Source organism: Dipodomys spectabilis, unplaced genomic scaffold, assembly GCF_019054845.1.
Source record: "Dipodomys spectabilis isolate Male_0828 unplaced genomic scaffold, ASM1905484v1 ptg000092l, whole genome shotgun sequence".
NCBI classification, from domain to species: Eukaryota; Metazoa; Chordata; class Mammalia; order Rodentia; family Heteromyidae; genus Dipodomys; species Dipodomys spectabilis.
This window is the reverse complement of record NW_024870769.1, coordinates 10,282,175-10,288,174: the sequence shown is the minus strand read 5'-3', so window position 1 is coordinate 10,288,174 and position 6,000 is coordinate 10,282,175.

The window sequence follows — 6,000 nt, the reverse complement described above, 5'->3', positions numbered from 1 at the left end:
GACAGGAGGTCAAAAAAATAAAAGGCACAGAAGTTGCAATACATCAAAGTCATGTTTGATTCCTGGGGATATTTCATGTCTCTTTATGATCAGAACATATTTTTTTTTTTTTGGAAGACCACAATTGTGTGTGTGTGTGTGTGTGTGTGTGTTGAATTCCATTTACCTATTGCTCCCAACATCTGCTTTTTTCCTGAACCCTTTCTGTGCTCACTTCCTTTGGATCTTTCTTCCCCCTACCTGGGCACATGCCCGTGTTGGAGTGGTATTGCGTAGGGGCATCTCTGCTTTGTGTTCCTTCCAACCTGAGCTGCTCTTCTGAGCTATGCCCACTTCCTTTGTGAATTCCGAGCTCTCCACCCCATTGTATGAAGTGATTGCTTGTCTGAAGTTTGTGGTACCCTATCCTGTTGCAGTTTCCATCTTGTCTGTTTGCAACTGCTGTCGCGTCTTCTCATTCTTTTGTCCTTTGATGTTGGAGTTCCTTCATCGACACCTTCTTCAGTTCTTCACGTGCTAGCTATTACCAAAAGCCTGTCAGCCCAGCTACTCAGGAGACTGAGAATTGCAATCTGAAGCAGACAAATTTGAGAGACTCTTATCTCCAATTAAGCAGCAAAAAAAGCTGAAAGTGGAGCTATGGCTCAAAATACCAACCTAGAATAAAAAGCTAAGCAACAGCATGAGGCCCTAAGTTCAAGCCCTGGTATCTGCACACACACACACACACACACACACACACACACACACATACACACACACATACACACACACAGAAAAGCACAAGCACTGTGTTTGATATTAACTGCACAAAAATAAGTAAAAAGTCAGAAACTAGAGGTTATATGTAGAAATTTGGGGGAACCATTACAACTGTTCATATCATTAATTCTCCTCCCTTCACACTTACCTTCACACTCAAGCTTGGGAGATCTTCCACATCCAGCTTGACAACACATCCCATATACTTACAACAGAACCACATTTACTTCCGTGTTCTATGGCCAACTCATCAGATGTCATTTGGGGTGACGATAGAGGTTGGTCATTGGAAATAAATATTATGGCTCATTTTCTTAGGGAAAGTCTCTGTTGTAATTACATTCAGCCCTCTGTATCCACTGGGTTTCATGTCAGTGGATTTAACCACTGATGGAGTGAGATTGGCTACATGCTTGCTGATGCATGCTAGGTAATTGGGCCTGCTGTGGTTGGAAATGCATACAGACTTGCCCCCAGACATTCCCCAAATGGCACACTATGGGGGAAATACTGTGCTGTGGATATTTGTAGATTTAATTAAATAGAATGCAGCGAGTTAGTGTTATAAATACTGTAGAGATGCTCTATGGTATTGGGAGGATATATAATGCCTTTTTCTGGTGCCAATCTTCGGGCTTGAACTTGTTAGTATGTCCTCTTCCATTTGGGGCTTGACAGCCTCCAACCTAGGCCCTAAGCATGTATCTCTAGCCCCCTCAACCCCCTGCATCAGCAGAACACCTTCCACCCAGACTAGAACTCCACCCTGCCCTTCACAAAGAAAAGAGAACTCTCCGCAGGGCTCCCACCGGTTTCTCCAGGATCCGTCTATATTCCTGCTCTCTACCCAGACCTAAACCCACCCTGTCTACTCACTATCTCCCGCCTCTAGTCTGGGGATTATATAAGGTTGCCCCTGAACAAGGACAGGTACCATTTCTCCCTCTCCCTTGAGGGAGGTGGCCTTGTCAGCCCCGCTGGCAATAAACCCCTGTGCTGTACATAACTGGGTCCTTGTGGTCTTCTGGAATGGGTGCTTTCAGAACTAAGGTCCTGAGTGCTGTCCCCAAACTTTTATGCTCAATACTAACACTCTACCACTTGAGCCCCAATTCCACTTCCAGCTTTTTAGGTGGTTACTTGGCGATCAGAGTCTCAGGAACTTTCCTTTCCAGTCTAGCTTCAAACCATGACCCTCAGATCTCAGCCTCCTGAGTAACTAGGATTACAGGCCTGAGCCATCAATGATGTCCAGCTATGATACCATTTTATATGTGAGACTTGTGTGTCAATATACTTGGGTATGTGGACCTGGGTATCTGCAGGGTGTCCCGGAACCAATCCCACGCACTCAGCCCAGGATGAAGCCCTGTGCTTACACCCGTAGTATACATGAGAGCTGCAGTGAAGAATGATAATTGAGTGCAGAGGAGAAGGGTGAACAGAGGATGTATCTGGAGGGGATGTAAGGGAATGTGATGTGACCTCAGGCGACCTTAGCCTATGCATATTCTGTGAAATAGGATGCCAGTAAGCCTACATGACTTCATGTTTTAGTGAACTCTGAGATAAAAGGGGCCAGGCATGGTTGGGTTAGATCTGTAATCTCCATATAAGGAAGGTAAAGGCTGGAAGATCATGACTTTTAAGCAAGCCTGGACTACCTAGTGAGTTCCAGGCCAGCTTGGGCTATGTAGTGAGACATGACATCAAAAAACCAAAACAGCCATCAGTGGCTTATGCTATAATCCTAAATACACAGGAAGCTGAGATCTAAGGATTGGGGTTCAAAGCCAGCCCAGACAAAAAAAAAGGTCCATGAGGCTCTTATCTCCAATTAACCACCCAAAAGCTGGAAGTGGAGGTGTGGCAAGTGGTAGATACCGGCCTTGAAGCAAGAATGGAAGGTCCCAAGTTTAAGCCCCAGTGCCAGCACCAAAATGAATCAAACAAACATGATGGTTTCCACAGGTCCGTTCAAAATCATCAGAAACTTCATCTGTGCTCATCAGAAGACAGCTCCTCTCTCTTTCACTGCAGCTGTGTTAGATGGTTGTGCAGGACTTCTCAAGCACAGGTTTTGTCCTAGATAAATTGCAATTAAAAGAGGAAGCATATGAGCCAAGCACAGTGGCTCATCCCTGGAATCCCAGTTATGCAGGAAATGAAGATCAGGCAATGCAAAACCCTAACTCAACAAACAACCAAGAATGGTTGCTGTATCCGTGTCATCCCAGATACATGGGAGGTGTAGGTAGGAAGATGAAAGTCTGTCTGAGGCCATCATGAGCAAAGGTAGTATGAAAAACAAAAGGATATAGCTTATGGGGTAGAGCTTGGATAACAAGCTTCACACTCAAACTGAAGAAGATTGCTTTGCCTTTCATCAGGGCATTTTTCCATCTGAAACACAGCTCCACTTCTAGCTTTTTATAGTTAATTGGAGGTAATAGTTTTGCAGACTTTCCTGCCCAGGCTGACTTCCAACCATGATCCTCATATCTCAGCCTCCTAAGTAGCTAAGACTGCATGATGAGCCACCAGCATCCAGGCCGCCCCCCCCCCCCCCCACACACACACACACTTTTTTTTTTTGGTTGTGGGGCTTGAACTCTGGGATTGCACTCTTCAGCTCAAGGCTAGCACTCTACCACTTGAGCCACAGCACCACTTGAGGTTTTCTGGTGGTTTATTGGAGATAAGAGTCTCACGCACTTTCCTGCCTGGGCTGGCTTTGAACCGTGATCCTCAGATCTCAACCTCCTGAGTAGTTAGGATTACAGGCATGAACCACCAGTGCCTGGCTCCATGAGACTCTTACCTCCAATAAACGACCAGAAAACTGAAAGGGGTACAGTGGCTCAAGTAATAGAGCATTTGTCTTGAGCTGAAACACTCAGGGACAGCGCCCAGGCCCAGAGTTCAAGCCCCATGACCAACCAAAACACAAAACAAAACAAAGCAAAAAACCCAACAACAAAAATGCTGGGGGGCTGGGAAGGTGGCTCAGTGGTAGAGTGCTTGCCTTGCATGCATGAAGCCCTGGGTTCGATTCCTTAGCACCACAAAAGCAGAAGAAAAAAAAAGCCTGAAGTGGCACTGTGGCTCTAGTAGTAGAGCTCTAGTCTTGAGCTGAAGAGCTCAGGGACAGCGCCCAGGCCCAGAGTTCAGGCCCCACGACTGACAAAAAAAAAAATGCTGGGTGCTAGCGACTCATGTCTGTAATCCTAGCTACTTCTGGAAGCTGAGATCTAGGTTCAAAGACAGTCCATGTAGGATAGTCCATGAGACTCTTGCTCCAATTAACCACCAAAGGCCCAACGTGGAACTGGGCTCTAGCAGTACAGTATTAGTTTTGAGCAAAAATGCTCAGGGGCAGTGCCCAGGCCCTGAAATCAAGCCCTAGAAATGGCACAAAAACAAAACAAAAAACACATCCTGACCTGCTGTTGTTAAAAAAAAAAATGACACAAGCCACAGAGCAGGATCTGGCTGATCCTGTAGCCTGTGGAAAACGACTACCTATTCTGATCATCCAAGATTAAAACTCTCTTACCTCATATGTAGGGGAGTTAATGAGGAATAAACTTCTGTAGGCACCAGGCCTTCCTCTGCCCTGGGTTTCCAGGAATGCCTGCTTCAAGCCTGCAGAACCCCAACAGTAACTTGAGGTCATGGGACCCTCTGTGGTAGCCCTCCTCCTTGAGTCTGCCTACTCTCTACCACCTGAGAGTGTAGTCTTACTTTGCTTCTTTTTCCTTGCACAAATAAACTTGTTCCTACTTAGGTCTCTATGCCCAACCCTGAATTTTTCTTCCAATCAGTTCAAGAATCATTGGGCCTTGCTCTAGAACAACTCCAAAGACAATCCCTGGAGGAAAAATGTGAGTTAAAAAAAGGGGGTAAGGAGGGGAGAGAACTGAGCTGATATTGATATTCTCATCTTTTCCCAGCAAAGTGCTTTTCTAGAACATTCTTCCTCTGTACATTCAGCCACAGTGCAGGCACATCAGGGCAGCCTTGTCTTTTTCACCCTGACTTCACCTTCCTTGGGCAGACAGTGGTCTCCACATAAAACCCATGTCTCCCTCCATTCAGGACTATTCCCAGAGCACCAGAGAATCATTCTGTTAGTCACATCTGCACTCACAACTCTCAACGTAGACTGGTGAGTGGGACTAGTCACCTGGGAGATGGCCACATGCTGGAGCTTTAGGAGAGTGACCACAGCAGAATCAAGCAAGCTTCCAAGAACTTCAACGACTGCAGCACACACTGCCTTCCTCTGCCCTGGCACTAAATCAACTACTCTCAGCCAGGACCATGTCGCTCCCAGGAAACATGAGCAATGCCCAGAGACATTTAGGACTATCATCATTGAGGGCCAGGTCAGGTGTTACTAAGCATCCTACAATGCCAGGGACAGCCCCCAGTCACAGATTCACCCAATTCTAATGCCAGTCATGCAAGGCTGGTGAATATGATCTGGTAAGCAAGCCATGCCTGGTTTGATAGAGCATCATTTCTAGATGTGTCTATGAGAGCATTTCTGGAACAGATTGGCATCTGATCCATAGACAAAGTAAAAAGGACCCATACTCTTCAATATGGTGGATACCTCTGATAGATCATGGACAAATTGGCACAAAACAGTGGAGAAAGATGGATTTTTTCTCTCTTCATCTTTTATCTCCATCTTCTACCCTCAGACTTCCGAGCTCCTGCTTCTTAGGTCTTTAGACTCAGACTAAATTATACCACCAAGTTTTCCTGGGCCTCCAGCTTGCTGATGACAAGTTATAGAACCACCTCCCTCCACCATAGCCACACAGGCCAATTCCATGCTAAATACCTTCTTCTAGCCCTTTCTGTACACATACTGTATCTCCCATTGGCTATGCTTTTCTGAAGATCCCTGATTGATAGAAATGTCCAGGTTCATACACCTGTTCCAATTTCTCCTTTGAGTCCTAAACCTTACCTTAATCCCCATAAGCAATGGGTATGACAAGAAATTTGAATACAGAATTGCTGGAAATTGACATCATCTTTCCACAGAGATTTGTAAACTAGCCAAGAAAGTGTAGGTCAAAATGGCACTAGTAGCTAGTTCTTTTTATGTTTTGCAACTGTTTAAATCGTATTAAATCAAACGGCTAAAATCATTTGTTGTCTAAAGATGATTTTATCCAGTCCTAGTCTTTCAAATAGCATCTACACACTTTCCACCTATATACA